Source organism: Dioscorea cayenensis, chromosome 1 (genome assembly GCF_009730915.1).
Source record: "Dioscorea cayenensis subsp. rotundata cultivar TDr96_F1 chromosome 1, TDr96_F1_v2_PseudoChromosome.rev07_lg8_w22 25.fasta, whole genome shotgun sequence".
NCBI classification, from domain to species: Eukaryota; Viridiplantae; Streptophyta; class Magnoliopsida; order Dioscoreales; family Dioscoreaceae; genus Dioscorea; species Dioscorea cayenensis.
Window position 1 is genome coordinate 14355626 of NC_052471.1, and position 17601 is coordinate 14373226.

At 38.9% G+C, this 17601-nt stretch overlaps 2 non-coding genes across 2 annotated transcripts; one reads left to right on the top strand and one right to left on the bottom strand.

The window, feature by feature from the left end:
- Positions 1-3689: 3689 nt before the first annotated feature.
- Positions 3690-3795, top strand: LOC120268108. Its single transcript, XR_005538783.1, has one exon. It is a non-coding gene; the product is annotated as a small nucleolar RNA R71 (small nucleolar RNA).
- A 10044-nt stretch (positions 3796-13839) lies between these two features.
- LOC120268244 lies at positions 13840-13946 on the bottom strand. The gene has a single exon (XR_005538888.1). It is a non-coding gene; the product is annotated as a small nucleolar RNA R71 (small nucleolar RNA).
- Positions 13947-17601: the final 3655 nt, after the last annotated feature.

Sequence of the window (17601 nt, forward strand, 5' to 3'; positions counted from 1 at the left end):
CGTACTATCACCACGCCCATTTACTGACCTGCTTATGATGGCGTGAAGATATCTGTAACTAGGTCGAGATAAACATGAAGCCTTAGACACTCTTGGTTCATAACGCCCTTTCCACATAATAATCAAATACGCCTTAATGGGAGATAAACCGGTCATGTCTATTGGAAGGTTCTCATACTCCTCAGTTTCAGTATATTCGTCATCATATAAACCAAGTCTAGTGGAGAGCGTGTGACACTCATACTATGATCTTTGACCAAAAGCTCTAAAAGCTCAGATCGCGTCGACACTATCAAAAATGACCATAAGAGCGGTCAAACTCAAATGAAGCAAGCACCTCCAAAAGTAAGGTGTGCGGATAGCGGTGGGTCACGAATGTTCGATGAACTTGTGCCAATTACCGACCAATAATAATTTCTCGACCTCGTCAGCCATATCATCTACTAGTTGTACCTTCCTGAGTAACTCAATATCCGGGATTCGCATTTGACCAAACTTAAGCTTCACTAACCGCTCAAATCGAGCTTGATGCGCGATGGTGTGAATCCCATAACCCCTCGATTCGAGGCAAGCTTTCGAGGCAGCTTAGCAGCTGTTTTCTTTTGATTTGGTAGCCATGCCGCATGTGATTATAAAAAGGAAAAATCCATCAAGTCCATTCGAATGCGAAAATGAAAAACACACGGTGCGTGGCGGAAATTCCAGTGACGCGCGTGGCGCTTCCCACGGGCGTGGAAACCGCACGCCCCTTGTAGCCAATCTCCATACCACATCTCTATTCCATTTCCATATTGTCTTGGAAACAAATTATAATCAGTTTTAGCAAGAAAATGATGCATATTAACCATTTCAATCACAGACAATCAGTTAGAATCCAACGAAATCGAAGATGAGGAGGAAATCAAGGCTTACCAATGAGCTGACGTAAACACTCCTACAATCCACACAATGCTCTATCAATTGACTCGAGAGGCGATAGTAGCGGGGACAAGAATGTCGAGATGCTCTTTGGGTGTTTTAGGGTTATTTGTGGAGAAGGGTGTGACTCTTGTATTAGGAGAGCGGTTGGTCCTTTAAATCCTTAGGAACCACCGCAGGCGTGCGGGAGTCGTCCACTCCATGACGCTGCAAATACTGAGTTCATAGGGGCCGACGACGCCCCCGTGGCCTTACTCGATATCCGAGAAAAAATTATACACGCCCATGCGAATTTACTGCAGGCGTGGAGCGATTCACATGCTCGAACTCACGGGGGATGACCCGCATGCCCCTGTGTTTTCTGAGATGGAGAAAGCAACCTGCAGAGATTCACAGGCGTCGTAAATGACCCACGCCTGTGTGTGGTTCACGAGGTCACTGCAGGGGCGAGTCCACGCCCCCAGTGTGGTCTCGGGAAAAATCTGCCCAACTACGCAAGAAGGCAGCGCCCATGTGGAAGTACCCGCAGTGCGCGCCCGATCTCATGGTCATCCACGAGGGGCAGCGCGTGCCTGTGCCCTCCTGGAAGAGTTCACAGTACACACCCACGGCCGTGTCGAATTTCCACATGCCGGTGTGTTTTCTCTGAATGACTTAGAAAAAACCTGCGAGCTCTGCGAACCCAGCTTTCGAACATGTTTACACACTTAGAGCATGCCCTATTGTGCAAGATATACCAGATAAAAACACAAAATAGAACCCAAACGACCAAACTTCGTCAATTCTCAACAAAACATACAATGAATTCTTTTAAAAACCCACAATAAAATCGAAGCACAAGCATTTAAAAATTGAGACACCAACACTTAACAATTTATTCATCCAAACAAACTAAACTACAAAGTGCAAAGAGTGAAACACTTGGGTTGCCTCCCAAGAAGCTTGATTTAACGTCACTAAGCAGACGTATCTTTCTTACCTCACGGGGGTTCATGAATGAAGGTTGCCCTCTTACCCATAACTTGAAAGCATGATGAGCAAAAATCTCTTGAGTGTAGAGGGTGTACTATCGACTTCGAGACCACCTAGCAATTGTTAGTCCAACTCCCTTGGCTCATGTACATCTCAAATAGTCTTGGGGCGTTTTCGGTGGCATCTTGAGGCCCTCTTCATTTTCGGAGCACCTTCTTCAAGATTCCGAGGGTAGATGTTTCCTCTCCGGTCCGAACCAAGCATCGAGTACTTCTTCATTACTTTCCTCTTGGTCGAACAAACCTTCATACGGATCCGGGTTAAACATTTCCGTATATATTCATCAACAATCTCATCGGTGGTGTCTAGAAAATACATAGTGTCATCAAAAATCGGAGAATGCTGCATGGCTTCGCAAAAGGCGGTAAAGTGAGCTTATCGTCTCCGACTCTCAATGTGAGCTCTCCGCCCGTCCATGTCAATCAATGCGTTGGAAGTCCGCAGAAACGGTCTCCCAAGTATCAAGGGTACATCTGCATCCTCATCAACATCTAGCACTACAAAGTCAACCGGAAAAATATACTTGTCCACCTTGACAAGTACGTCTTCAATGATGCCTCTCGGATGTCGTACCGTTCGGTCCGCCAATTGTAAAAGTCATCCGAGTAGGCTCAGACTCACCAAGCCCTAGCTTTTGGAAGAAAGTATATATGGCATGGCGTTGATACTTTGCCCCGAATCCGCCTAATGCCATTTCCTCACCTAAGTTGCCGATGTTACCTGAATAATGAAGCTTCCAGGTTTTTCTTCTTGTTCGGCATGTTCTTTTTGTAACACCGCCGAGCATGAAGCATCAAGCACCAACGAAGCACTCTCCTCAAATTTCCTCTTGTTGGTCAATAGGTCTTTCGAGAACTTCGCATACTTAGGCATTTGAGCCAAAGCCTCAACAAAAGAATGTTGATGTGGAGTTGCTTGAACAAACTCGGGAAATTCTTGCACCTGGTCATCCCTTGGTCATTCTTCAATCTAGAGGGATAAAGGGATTCTTGGCTTGAAAGATGGCGGTGCCACCTCTTTCTCTTTGTTTGCTTCCTTCTCAACCTCCTACGACCTCGGTGCGTGTTCTTTCGACTTTTCACTCGGAAGCCGCCCTTCAACCTCACGACCACTTCTCAGCGATCGCCTTCATGTTCTCTCTGGGTTGGTTTCCGTGTTTGCTTGGTAAACTTCCATGTGGCCTTTCGAAAGAGATTTCGCAATTTGCCCCACTTTGATTTTCAAGGTTGCAAGGCGGTGTGATTGCGTAGTGTAGCCTCGGCTCGATTCAAACCTTGTATTTGCCGATTGAACAAATCTAGCCAAATGTGCTTCTCCAAATCCGTCATTCGGGTTTCCAAACCTCAAATTCTCGCTTTTCCACTTGAGGGAGCTTGTTGTTGTTGGAACCCCGATGGCCCCATGGTCTTCACGTGGTCCTTGATTACTCCATGAAAAGTTGGGATGATTCTTCCAACTCTGAATTGTAGGGTGTTCTTTGTATTCAAGCTATAAGATCTAGCTTCTTACTCAAACTCTCACTTGGCCCGCCAATGACGTTACGCGATCAATTTCATGGAGACCGCCACCTTTTTCTTCTCTCTTATGCGCTCACTTGGTAGCTATTTAACCCCATTTCCTCAATCAATTGGCGAGACTGCGTCGGGGTCTTGCTACCTAAGATACCTCCAGAGCATCCAAGAGTTTGCCTTGTACCGGGTTCAAACCATTGTAGAAGGTTTGAACAATCATGCACTCGGAATCCGTATTGCGGACACTTGCGAGGAGTTCCTTTGAACCTTTCCCATGTCTCAAATAGAGACTCCAATTCCATCGCATAAAGGATGAGATCTCATTCCTAAGCTTTGCTGATTTTCCGGGGAAATAACGAGCTAGAAAAGCTTCTACCATCTCTCCCCACGTAGTGATCATGCCCTAGGGTAATGAGTGTAGCCAACGCTTTGCTTTCCCTTTAAGGAAAATGGGAGGCTCTCAATTTGATGGCACTCATCCGTCACACCATTTATCTTCGAGCATGTCACTCACCTCGAGGAAGCTCTCTATGCTACTGCTTTGGATCCTCATCCGGCTAAACCCGTTGAAATGTGCGATGCTGCAGTATGGGATGAGCACGCACAATACTCGATCGTGTCCCCAACACCGAAGATCCGCAAAAATTGGATAGTGTCCGTTGTTGCTCATTTTTGTTCCGCCATGTTGCTCGGATCCTTCTACTTCAAATCGACTCTGGATTAGAGTTGTTCTTGATGCGAGTTCTTTCCTTTTCCTTGAAAGTGTACGCTCAAGCTCAAGGTCTCTACTTCAATCAATATTGATGGATTCCCTCGGCTGCAACCTGAGCCGCACCAAAAGTAGAGAAAATAAAATCATAATGATGATAGAAAAGAAGATATGAAATAGAATGAAAGTGTAAATAGCTAAGAAAGAAAGTGCAAAAGTATCTCAAAGCGCCTCACCCTGGTACGGTGCAAAGAAACTTGACAAGTTCCCTTGCTTATATCCCGCAAGTGCATGGGCTCGTCGAAAGTAATAACTCTCGGTGAGCGGGTCAAATCCACAAGGAGTAGGGTGAAAATACTTAATTTGATTCTTAGCTATGTGGAAGATCAATTGTGATAAGGTGTGAAATTGATTCAATTCTCAACAATAAAATCAACAAGTGAAAGAGCAAAAAGTAAGAAGAGGGTAAGGCAATCGATAAAGATGGGGTACTCGGATAATGCTTCACCCAGGGATAATCGCCTCAAGTGCAAGAACTCTCTATTATGCTTCCTAATCAATGCAATGGTGAGTCGTGGAATCCTACATACATAGTCCCAAATATAAGGTCAACTATGCCTAACTCTATACATGTCCCTGGGAGGAGAAATCGAACAATCTCAACACCTCAGACTCGCATAGAGTTGCAATGAACTCTAGGGATTCCAAGTGATAAATCTCTTCGTAAAATATAGACCTAACCCTTTGGTCCAGGCGGAAGGTCCCTAGCCACAATTAAGCCCTAGATACTAAGATCCTCTCAACGCTTCACTCCATTGCACGTGCAACTAGACCCCGAGTGGAGGTTCATCACTTGAGACCACTCACTCTATTATGGCGCAAAGAACTCAAGGAACGGAGGTAGAATCTATCACGTCGGAGGGAAAGGGACGCTCCCTGCACTCCTCGACTCACCCTCTCAACCCTCTCCAACCTAGCTTTTGTCTAACGCTCGTGGTGTGTCACTCACTCACAAGGTTACCAACAAGAACTCTCAACCCTAGTGTGTCACTCTAGGGAAATGTTCATACAATCAAGCATTCAAGGTTGGAACTCACAATAAACATCAATTTATTGAAAGCATAATAAAGAAGTTCAATGAAACGAATACATCCTAGGGTTCACAATCATCCAAGTACCCACTAGGGGTTTTAGCTCTCCATGGAGCTTAATACATTCAAAGAAATCGAGCGTAAAAAGCAATGAATCCATAAAGAAACCCCTCGATGGTGCGTGTCGATGGTCTTGTGGAGAGTCCTCTACTAAGTCGTCCAAAAGATTCCTTACGTCCCAGTATAGGATACGCCTCGATCGAAGCTCCCTTACCAACCTTCTTCCCAATGGAAGCACGATGTCGGAGCCGTGGGACTTTCCTCCAAAACCTTGGCTCAATACCCCTCGAAACCCTAGCAAGTCCTCTCACAAGTTGGGGAAATGGATAAAAGAATACCAAAAATCGGGGCTGAAATCGGCTTTAAATAGGGCTTTTGAATCGAGGCTGACTACACGGGCGTATGATGTCACACGCCCGATGTGGAATTTCCACACGGGCGTGGATAATTTCCACACGCCCGTGTGGATTCTCTGTTTCTCTGGTTTCTCGGTCGGGCTGCTACAGTGCTTGCTACAGTGTTTTCTCCCAATGCACCTTTGCTGATGCTTTCACCGAAATACTCCCGAATTCCTTACTTTCATTGGGAGTAGCATAAAGCGGGCACACGTTTACATCGTGAATCACTTGCCTCTTCAATGATGTGCACATTGGTGGATCTCTTGTTCCTATATGCATAAATCGGAATGTTCGAGTGTGACGCCTTTGTGCCTCCAAATGAATGTGCTCACTAGAATACAAGGAGGTTGGCACACACTCTAGCATCTCACATCGACCTATGTCTTCAGCGTTTGAACCTTTAGCAAGATCTCCTCCAAAAATAGGTGCATTATGATCCACATTGGCCTATTCCCTTCATACTCGGCCTCACAACCCTACCGCATAAAAGTAACATAAAAACACACATATTAATGTAAAAACACGAGAAAAGTAATGCTCAATATAAGGAATGAATGCTTAGCATTCATATCGCTACAAGCACTTATCAAACTCCTAGAAGCTAGAATTAAAAAGTGCTTTTTGTGCTCGACACGGTCTCATCACGATTGTGCTTATACCATCCTTCTTTGAGAATCTCCAAGCATTAACTAGGGATATTCATGGGGAGGAAGAAGCAGCAGTCATGCTTCACCAGTGCTTTGCTTGATCGAGGACCATGCAAGAAGCATCCTGGGCATGCTTCCCGTTGTGAGCATATGGTGCTATGACTCGAGAAGAACCCTTTTCTTGTTCAGCTACTAAAGCAACTTTAGAGCAGTGATATTCACGGTGACAAAGCACAAAAATTGCTTTTGCTCTTGCTTGGCTTGGACACTTAGAAAAAAATTCTTCATTTCTTGCTTGTTTTGTCCCTCGAATTCACTCCTTATTTCTTTAAGCCCTAATTTCCTATACCATGAAGCAAAACGCCCAGAGTAGCATTGAATATATATAAAAATCACTAAAAGGCAAGCAAAAGTATGACTTGGGAGTAAGAAAAACATGATATAAATTGTGCTCACCAATTAGGTTCTTGATTCAAAAAATAAAAATCAAAGACATTTTAAAAACAAAACATAGTATTTGGGTTTTGATTCAAACCCAAAAATAGAAGACATTCTGGAAAAAACATTGGTTCAAAACCGAAAATAGGAGACATTCCGAAAAGAACACATAGGACTTGCGTTTTCATTCAAAAGTGAAAAATAGGAGACATTTCCAAAAGAAAACCTAGGAGTAGGGTTTTGATTCAAAAATAGAAGACATTTAGTAAAGAAAACATAGGATTAGGGTATTAATTAAAAAATAGTAGACATTCTGAAAAAGAAACACAAGATTAGTTTTTTTTTATTCAAAACAAAAAAGTAGGAAACATTCCGAAAAGAAAACATAGGTCCCAAACCAAAAATAGGAGACATTTTGAGATACAAATAGAGGATTTTTCGTTTTGATTCAGAACCGATAAATAGGAGACATTCCGAAAAGAAAACATAAGATTAGGATTTTGATTCAAAAATAGGAGAGATTACTAAATGAAAGCGTAGGATTAGAATTTTGATTCAAAACCGATAAACATGAGACATTTCGCAAAAAAAAAAAAACATAGGATTAGGGTTTTAATTGAAAAATAGGAGAAATTATGAAAACCTATGAATAGGGTCTTGATTGAAAAATAGGACACTGTATGAAAAGAAAACATAGTACTAGTGTTTTGATTGAAAATTTGGAGACATTCTGAAAGGAATACATATAATTAGGGTTTTCATTCAAACAGAAAAATAGAAGATGTTCCAAAAAGAAAACAAAGCATCAAGGTGTTGATTAAAAAATAGGAGATATTCTCCAAAGTAATCATTTGAGTAGGGTATTGATTTAAACTAAAACATAAGAGACATTCTGAAAAGAAATGATAGTTTGAAATCCGAAAATAGGAGACATTCCGAAAATCAAAAATAGCATTTGGGTTTTGATTTAAAATAGAAAAATTGGAGACATTACAAAAAGGAAATATAGGATGAGTGTTTTGATTAAAAAAATAGAAGACATTCCAAAAAGAAAACTTAGGACTATATTTTGGATTGAAAAGCAAAAATTAGGAGATATTTTGAAAAGAAATCATCGGATTAAGGTTTTCATTCAAAACAGAAAAATAGCACACATTCAAAAAAGAAAACATAAGATTAGAGTTTTAATTCAAAAATTGAAGACATTCCGAAAAGAAACTTAGGATTGGTTTTTGATTTAAAAGCAAAAATTAATAGACATTCTGAAAGAAAACATAGGGATGATGGTTTCGATTGAAAATAGGAGACGATTCGAAAGGATAGGATTAGTGAGTTGATTTAAAAATAAAAAGGAGTAGACATTTTAAAAAGAAAATATAGGATTACGATTTTGATTCAAAAAAGAAAAATAGGAGACATTCCGAAAAGAAAGCATTGCACTTGGGTTTTGATTCAAAACCGAAAAATAGGAGACATTCCAAAGAAAACATAGGATTAGAGTTTTGATTCATAAAGACATTCCGAAGAGAAAAAGTAGGACTAGGGTTTTAAATAAAAAAATCAAAAATAGGAGACATTACAAAAAGAAAACATATTATTAGGGGTTTTATTGAAAAATAGGAGACATTCCGAAAAGGGAAACATAGGATGAGTTTTTGATTCAACACAAACAAAAAAGGGAGATTCGAAAAAGAAAATGTCAAATTCTGGCTTCACCTCAAAAATAGAAGACATTCAAAAAGAAAACATAGGATTAGGGGTTGATCGAAAAAATAGGAGACATTCCATAAAGAAAACATAGGATTAGGGTTTTCATTGAAAAAAATAAAAATATTGGAGACATTGCAAAAAGAAAACATAGGATTAGGGTTTTGATTTAAAATCAAAAAATAAGAGACATTTCGATAACAAAACATAGGTTCAAAACTAAAAATAGGAGACATTCCGGAAAGCAAACATAGCATTTGGATTTTGATTCAAAATCAAAAAGTAAGACACATTCCGAAAAGAAAATAAAAGATTACTATTTTGATTCAAAAATAAAAGACATTCTATAAAGAAAACTTACAATTATGCTTTTGATTGAAAAGCAAAAATTAGGAGACATTTGAGAATCAAAACATATGATTACAATTTTGGTTAAAAATTATAAGACATTCTAAAAGGAAAACTTAAGATTAGGATTATGATTCAAAACTGAAAAATAGGAGCGATTCCAAAAAAAAACATAGGATTAGGGTTTTTATTCAAAATAGAAGACATTCCAAAGCGAAAATATAGGATTATGGTTTTGATTCAAAAATAGGAGCTATTCTGAAAAGAAAACATTGGATTAGGGTTTTGATTAAAAAATAATAAAAATAGGAGACACTACAAAAAGTAAACATCCGATTAGGGTATTTATTGAAAAATAGGAGACAATCTGAAAAGGAAACATCGGATTAGGTTATTGATTCAAAACCAAAAAATAGGAGAGATTCAGAAAAGAAACCGTCGTATTAGGTCTTTAACTCAAAATTAAGGGACATTACATAAAGAAAAGATAGGATTAGAGGTTCGAACCATAAAATAGTGGACACTACATAGAGAAAACAAAGGATTAGGGTTTTGATTGAAAAATAGAAAATTTGAAACATTTAGGACATAGTATTAGGGTTTTAATTAAAATAAAAAATAGTAGAAATTCCAAAAATAAACATATGATGAGGGTTTTAAATTAAAAATAGGACACATTCTGAATTGAAAAACTAGGATTAGGGTTTTAATTCAAAAACACTAGGAGAATTCGAAAAATTCAAAACCAAAAATATGAGACATTCGAAAAAAAGCAAACATAGCATTTACGTCTTGATTTAAAAACAAAAAATATTAGACATTCCGAAAAGAGAACACATGATTAGTATTTTGATTCAAAAATAGAAGACATTCCAAAAAGAAAACGTAGTATTATGTCTTTGATTGAAAAGAAAAAATTAGGAGACATTTCAAAAGGAAAACATGGGATTATGATTGTGGTTAAAAACTATGAGACATTCTGATAAGAAAATTGAGGATAAGGCTTATGATTCAAACCTGAAAAATAGGAGACATTCCAAAAATAAAAAACACAAGCTTAGGGTTTTGATTCAAAAATAAAAGTCATTCAGAAGAGAAAACGTTGGATTAGGGTTTTGATTAAAAAATAAAAAATAGATGACATTAGCAAAAAAAAAAACGTGGGATTATTGTTTTTATTGAAAAGTAGGAGACATTCTGACAAGGAAACATACGATTAGGTTTTTAATTCAAAAACAAAAAGAGGAGATATTCGAGAAAAGAAAACATCGGACTAGCGCTTTACCTAAAAATAGGAGACATGCCAAAAAGAAAAGATATGATTAGGGATTTCATCCAAAAAATAGGAGACATTAAAAAAAAACAAAGGACTAGGGTTTTGATTGAAAAAAAAAGGAGGCATTCCATAAAGAAAACATAGGATTAGGGTCTTGATTGAAAAATATGAGACATTCCGAAAAGAACAAAATAGGATTAGGGTTTTGATTCAAAAGTGAAAAATATTTTTACATACCGTAAAGAAAACATAGGACTAATATTGTGATTGAAAAATAAGAGACATTCCAAAAAGAAAACATTGGATTAGGGTTTTGAATCAAAACCAAAAAATATGTGACATTCCTAAAAGGACCATGGGATTATGGTTTTGATTCAAAACCAAAAATTAGAAGACATTCCAGAAAGAAATCATATGGATTATTGTCTTGATACAAAACTAAAAATAGGAGACATTCTGAAAAGAAAACATTAGATTAGGGTTTTCATTCCAAACCGAAAAATATGAGACACTTTGAAGAGAAAACATAGGATTAGGGTTTTGATTGAAAAATAGGAGACATTCTGAAAAGAATTAGAGTTTGATTAAAAAATTGGAGAAATTCTGAAAAATAAAACATGGGATTAGTTTTTTTATTCAATACCGAAAAATAGGAGACATTCCAAAAATAAAATACATATTATAAATATTTTGATTGAAAAATTGAAGACCATCAAAAAAAAAAACATAGAATTAGGGTTTTGATTCAAAAGTGAAAATTATTTTTACATACCACAAAGAAAATATAGGACTAGGGTTGTTATTCAAAAATATGAAACATTTCGAAAATAAAACATTGGATAAGGGTTTTGATTCAAAACCAAAAATAGGAGACATTCCGGAAAGAAATCATACGGTTATGGTTTTGATTCAAAATTTAAAAAATAGGAGACACTCCGAAAAGAAAATATGGAATTAGTGTTTGATTGAAAAGTAGGAGACATTCGGAAAAGAAAAAGAGGATTATGTTTTTGACAGAAAACCATAAAATAGGAGACGTTACGAAAACAAAACATAGGATTAGGGTTTTCATTTAAAAACGGGAGACATTACTAAAAAGAACGTAGGAATAGGTTTTTGATTGAAAACAAAACATACGACTAGGGTTTTGATTTAAAAACAAAAAAATAAGAGACATTCCAAAAAGAAAACTTAGGATTAGGGTTTTGAATAAAAAAATAGAAAACATTCCGAAAAGAAAACATGGAATGAGGGTTTTGATTCAAAATAAAAAAATAGGAGACATTCTAAAAAAAACATAGGATTAGGTTTTCATTCAAAGCATAAAATAGGAGATATTCCAAAAATGAAAAATAGGATTACGGTTTTGATTAAAAAATATGAGATATTTTCAAAAGAAAACATAGGGTTACGGCCTGATTCAGAACAAAAAAATAGGAGACATTCCGAAAAGAAAATATAGGAATAGGGTTTTGATCGAAAAATAGGAGACATTCCTAAAAGAAAACATAGGATTAATTTTTTTTATTAAAAATAGGAGATATTCCAAAAATAAAATATGGGATTAGGGTTTTGATTAAAAAATGAGAGACATTTCAAAATGCAAACATAGGATTAGGGATTTTATTCAAAAATAGGGGGCATTGCAAAAAAAACATAGGAATAGTTTTGTGATTCAAAACTAAAAAATAGGAGACATTCCGAAATAAAAAACAAAGAATCCACGCGAGTGTGCGTTAATTCCCCACTGGCATCCACAGGGGCTTGTGGATTCTCGATTCCATCCTTTAAAAGCGGATATCAGCCCCGATTTCAGCATCTTTTCTCCATCTTTTCCCCAACTTGAGAGAGGACGGCAGCTAGGGATTTGGAGAGGTTCTATGGCTCTGAGATCGTGCTCCACTTGGATGAAGGTTAGTGGGAGAGTTTTCGTCGGCACCGATCCGGCGAGGTGTATCCTAGGCCGGACAAAGGGACCCTTGGATGAGTAGAGGACTCTCCACAAGATCATCGTCAAGACTATCGAAGGGGTTTTCTCTGGATTCTTTGCTTTTACATTTGATTTCATTGATTGTAATTAGCTCCATGGAGAGCTAAATCCCCTAGTGGGTACTTGGGTATTTGTGAACTCTAGGATGTATTCGTTTCATTGAATCTCTTTATTATGCTTTAAATTAATTGATGTTTTATTTGATTTCCAATCCTGAATGCTTAATTGTATGAATGTTCCCTTAGAGTGACACTAGGGTTGAGAGTTCTTGGGGGTAACCCTTGTGAGTGAGTGACACACCACGAGAGTTAGACAAAGCTAGATTGGAGAGGGTTAAGAGGGTGAGTCGAGAGGTAGCGGAGCGTCCCCTTTCCCCTCCAGTGTGATTTATTCTACCTCCATTTCCTCAAGTTTTTTGCGGTCATAGTAGAGTGAATGGGCTAAAGGATGACCTTCCACTGGGGCTTAGTTGCGGGTGCAATTGAGTGAAGAGTTGAAGTGATTTTAACACCTAGGTCTTAACTATAGCTAGGGACCTTCCACTTGAACCAAAGGGTTATGTCTACATTTAGGAAGAGGGTTTATCATTTGGAATCCATAGAACTTATTGCATTTCTATATGAGTGGGAGGTTGGGAGGGTATTCAATTTCTCCTCCGTAACATATATGGAGTTAGGCATGGTTGACCTTAGATTTGGGACCATGTATTTTAGGATCTCCATGACTTATTATTGCATCAGTTAGAAAGTATAATAGAGGACTCTTGCAGTTGAAATGATTGTCCTAGGTAGAACAATATTCGGGTAGCCCATTTATATCGATTGCCTTACCTTCTCCTTTCCTTGCGCTCTCTTTCTTGTTCTTTTACTTTTGTGTTATTTTACATCTTGTCACACATATCACTATTCATCTTTCACTTAATTAAGAAACAATTTAAGTGTTTTAATTCCCTACTCCCTGAGAATACGATATCCCACTCATCTGAGATTTTATTACTTCGACAAAACTGTGCACTTGTGGGACATACGCAAGGGGCATTGTCAATTTTTTGATGCCGTTATCGGGGAGTAGGTGTTTGGAGTTACTTTGCATTTTGTTTTCTTAGCTATTCAGTCATTTAATCTAGTGCATTTCTTCTTATTCTATTCTTGTTCTGATTTCTTTTTCTTTCTTTTTGGTGCTGCTCCAGGTTATGACCCGAGGGAAATCCTCAATATTGATTGAAGGAGATCTTGAGCTTAAACGTACACTTAGAAGAAAAAGAAAAAAAACCTGTGCAAGAATTGTCTAATCTATCTGATTTGGAAGTAGAAGAATTTGAAAGCACGGTAGAACAGAATAAGCAATAGCGGATATTATCCGATTAATTCAGACCTTCAGAGTTGGTGACACAATCGAGTATTGTGCGTCCCCCGATTACAGCTCAGAACTTCGAGCTAAAGCTGGCATCATCCACATGTTGCGGCAATCCGCACAGTTCAATGGTTTGGCTGATGATGATTCAAACAATCATATAGAGAATTTTATTGAGGTGTGTGATATGCTTAAGATAAATGGGGTGACGGATGATGCCATCATGTTGAGAGCCTTCTCATTTTCCTTAAAAGGGAGAGTGAAGTAGTGGCTACACTCATTACCTAGAGCATCGATTACCACATGGGAGGAGATGGTAGAAGCTTTTCTAGCCCGTAATTTTCCTCTTTGAAAATCTACAAAGCTTAGGAATGAGATCACATCCTATGTACAGTCAAAATTGGAGTCTATATTTGAGACCTGGGAAAAGTTCAAAGAGCTCCTAAGAAAGTGCCCGCAACAAGGTTTCCTGGAGTGGATGATTGTTCAGACCTTTTACAATGGGTTGAATCCGAGTACAAGGCAACTCTTGGATGCGGCAGTAGGAGGTACCTTAGGTAGCAAGACCCCTGGTGAGGCCCATCAATTAATTAAAGAAATGGGGTTAAATAGCTACCAATGGAATGCTAGGGAGAAGAAAAAGATAGCCGTGCTCCATGAGATAGATGCTGTAACTTCATTGGCATCTCAAGTGGAATCATTGCGGAAGAAGTTAGATCTTCTAACTTCGAATAGAGTGGTGGCTGTGACTACTTGCACCGGGTGTGGTGGAAGACATGCCTCCTCCGATTGCCCGATCTCTATTGGTGATGCATCTTCGGTTGAGAATGTCAATTTTGTGGGTAATACAATGAATAACCAAGGGAATCCATATAGCAACACCTATAATCCGGGTTGGAAGAATCATCCCAATTTTTCATGGAGCAACCAAGGTCCACAAAAGGCCATGGGGCCGCCAGGTTTCCAACAACAACAAGCTCCAAACATGGAAAATCGAGTTTCAGGTTTGGAGACCCGAATGACCGATTTGGAGAAGGCGTTGACTAGGTTAGTGCAATCGTCAGATATAAGGTTTCAATCAGTCGAGGCTACACTTCGCAACCACACCGCCTCTTTGCATAATCTTGGAAATCAAGTGGGGCAAATTGTAAAGTCTCTATCGGAAAGGCCACAAGGAAGCTTCCCAGGTAATACTGAAACCAACTCTAGAGAGCATGTAAAGGCGATCACTTTGAGAAGTGGTCACGAGGTTGATGGTAGGCTTCCGAGTGAGAGGCCCAATGAACACGCACCTAAGGTTATACGGGTTGAGGACAGAGTAAACAAAGAGAAGGAGTTGGCACCCCCACCTTTCAAGCCAAGAATCCCTTATCCCTCTAGATTGAAGAATAACCAAGGGGATGAACAGTACAAGAAGTTCTTGAGTTTGTTCAAGCAACTCCACATCAATATTCCTTTTGGTAAGGCATTGGACCAAATGCCTAAGTATGCAAAATTCTTGAAGGACTTGTTGACTAACAAGAGGAAGTTGAAAGAGAGTGCTTCAATGATCTTAGATGCGTCTTGCTCGGTGGTGTTGCAAAAGAACATGCCGAACAAGAAGAAAGATCCGGGAAGCTTCATCATTCCGTGTAATATTGGCAATTTCGGTGAAGAAATTACATTGGCAGACTCAAGGGCCAGTATCAACGTCATGCCATACACCTTCTTTCATAAGCTAGCCTTGGACGAGCCTAGACCCACTCGGACGACTTTGCAATCGGCAGATAGAACGGTGAGACATCCGAGGATTATCATCGAAGATGTGCTTATCAAGGTGGACATGTACATTTTTCCTGTAGATTTTGTAGTACTAGACATCGATTAGGATGCGAATATACCTTTGATACTTGGGAGACCATTCTTGCGGACTTCCAAGGCATTGATTGACATGGACGGTGGGGAGCTAATATTGAGAGTTGGAGACGACAAGCTCACATACCGCCTTACTGAAGCCATGCGGCATTCTTTGGATTTCGATGATACTTTGTATTTTCTAGACACTAGTGATGAGATTGTTGATGAATACATGTAGGAAATGTTTAATCCGGACCCGTATGAGGGTTTATCCGACCAAGAGATAGAAAATGAAGAAGTTATGATGCTTGGTTCGACTAAAGAAGTACCATCTACTTCGAGGATCATGTAGAAGGTGCTCCAGAAGATGAAGAGGGCGAAGAGATACCACCGAAAATGCTCCAAGGCTGTTGGAGACACAAGTGAACCGAAGAAATTGGTACTTATCTTTGTGGTCTCGAGTTGTATTCATTGCCTTATCTTTTATGTACTCGAGTTGTTTTTGTTTCATTGAGCTTCACTAAACTTCCTCGTGTATGCGTGCAGATGGTCTTGTCATCATGGGAATTGAGACTTTGTCATAGGCACAGCCAATGGTGCTTCGGCACTTGGCCGTGTGTGCTTCACAACCTGTTGGAACATCAGTCAGAAGGAGTTAGGGGAGTATTGTTTTGATTGCTTCTCCCACATTTGTTCTTGATTGATATAAATTATGAGTGAGCCTGCATGTGTACATTGGGGACAATGTACAACTTAAGTGTGGGGGGAGTTTCATAGTGCACACACCTTTTTTATATTAATTTTGATTCATACACATGCTAAGATAGCCAATGGTGGTTCACCTTAGTTGCAATGATTGTATTCTTGAGTTTAGAAGAATTTTTAACATTGATTGTCTTCATGGTCTAGTTTTTGCTTGAATTTGTAGGAATTTTTCCCCGATTAACACTTGTTGCGCTACTCACTCTTTAAACTCTTTCGGAAACTCATGTTCGATGCTAAAAGGACTAGTTATTTTTGTTTCTTTTGTTATTTGTGGAAAAAAAAATTTGGTGAAATGAAAAGAAAGAACAAAATTGTTTAATTGTTTATTTGTGCTTGTTGGGTGGAAAGAGCTACCACCTATAAAGTATGAAGTACTCTCATAAGTCGGATACTAGTTATGCCCTAATGAGAGAAAGAGCTATCTCATAGGATGACTGAAAGCTACCACTCCGGTAGAAAGAGCTACCACCTCGAAAGTGTGAAAGCCACCTTAGCTGCCGCTTTGGAAAAGGCTACCTTAGAGGATGTGTGAAGCTATTACCATCTTTGAAATTTTTTTACCTTTTGTAGATAAATCAGACCCATGTACTTAGAACTTTGAGGAGTATACTTTGGGTTGTTTTGAGTGAGTTCACACACTTACACAATTTCAGGTTTGTTGTCCTTTTTTATTCATGTTTTTAGCTAGAGCATTCATTTTTCGTATTTAGTGTTGAAATTTCCCTTACTTGTAGAATGCTCTCTTTGTATGCTTTGGTGAACCTAAGGCCAAGCATTTCCAATATTTCCGTCATCTATGCACATAATGTTTTAATTTTTGCTTGAGGACAAGCAAAAGCTTAAGTCTAGGGGACTTTGATAAGTGCTTGTGCGATAACAATGTTAAGTGTTCTTTACTTATGATGAGCATTACTTTTATCAGGTTTTAATGCTAGTATGTGTGTATTTATGTTACTTGTTTACAGATAGGGTTATGAGGCCGAATATTAGAGAAAGAAGCCAATGTGGATCGTAAATGCACCAATAGGAGAAAATCTTGAGAAGGTTCAAACGCGAAGGCATAAGTCAGGTTCGAAATGCGGGAATGTGTGCCAACCTCCTCGTATTGAAGTTAGCACAATGATTTGGAGGGTCACAAGGGCAGTCCCATTCAAGCATTCTGGCTTGCCCATGTATAACAAGACTCCACCAACGTGTCCATTGTTGAAGAAGCAAAGCGATATATGATGTAATCATGTGCCCGTTTACGTTACTTAGATGAAAGCATGGATTCGGGAGTGTTTTCGGCCTGGCACTGTAGCAAAACACAATAGCAGGTACTGTTCACAGCTGGCCAAAGACGGATAAAAATAGAGAATACACACGGGCATGCGTTAATTCCACATGCCCGTGTGAAAAAAATCCACACGGGCACCCACAGCGGCGTATGGATTTCAGATTCCAGCCATTTAAAAGCCGATTTCAGTCCCGATTTTAGCATTCTTTCCTCCATCTTTTCCCCAACTTGAGAGAGATTGGCGGC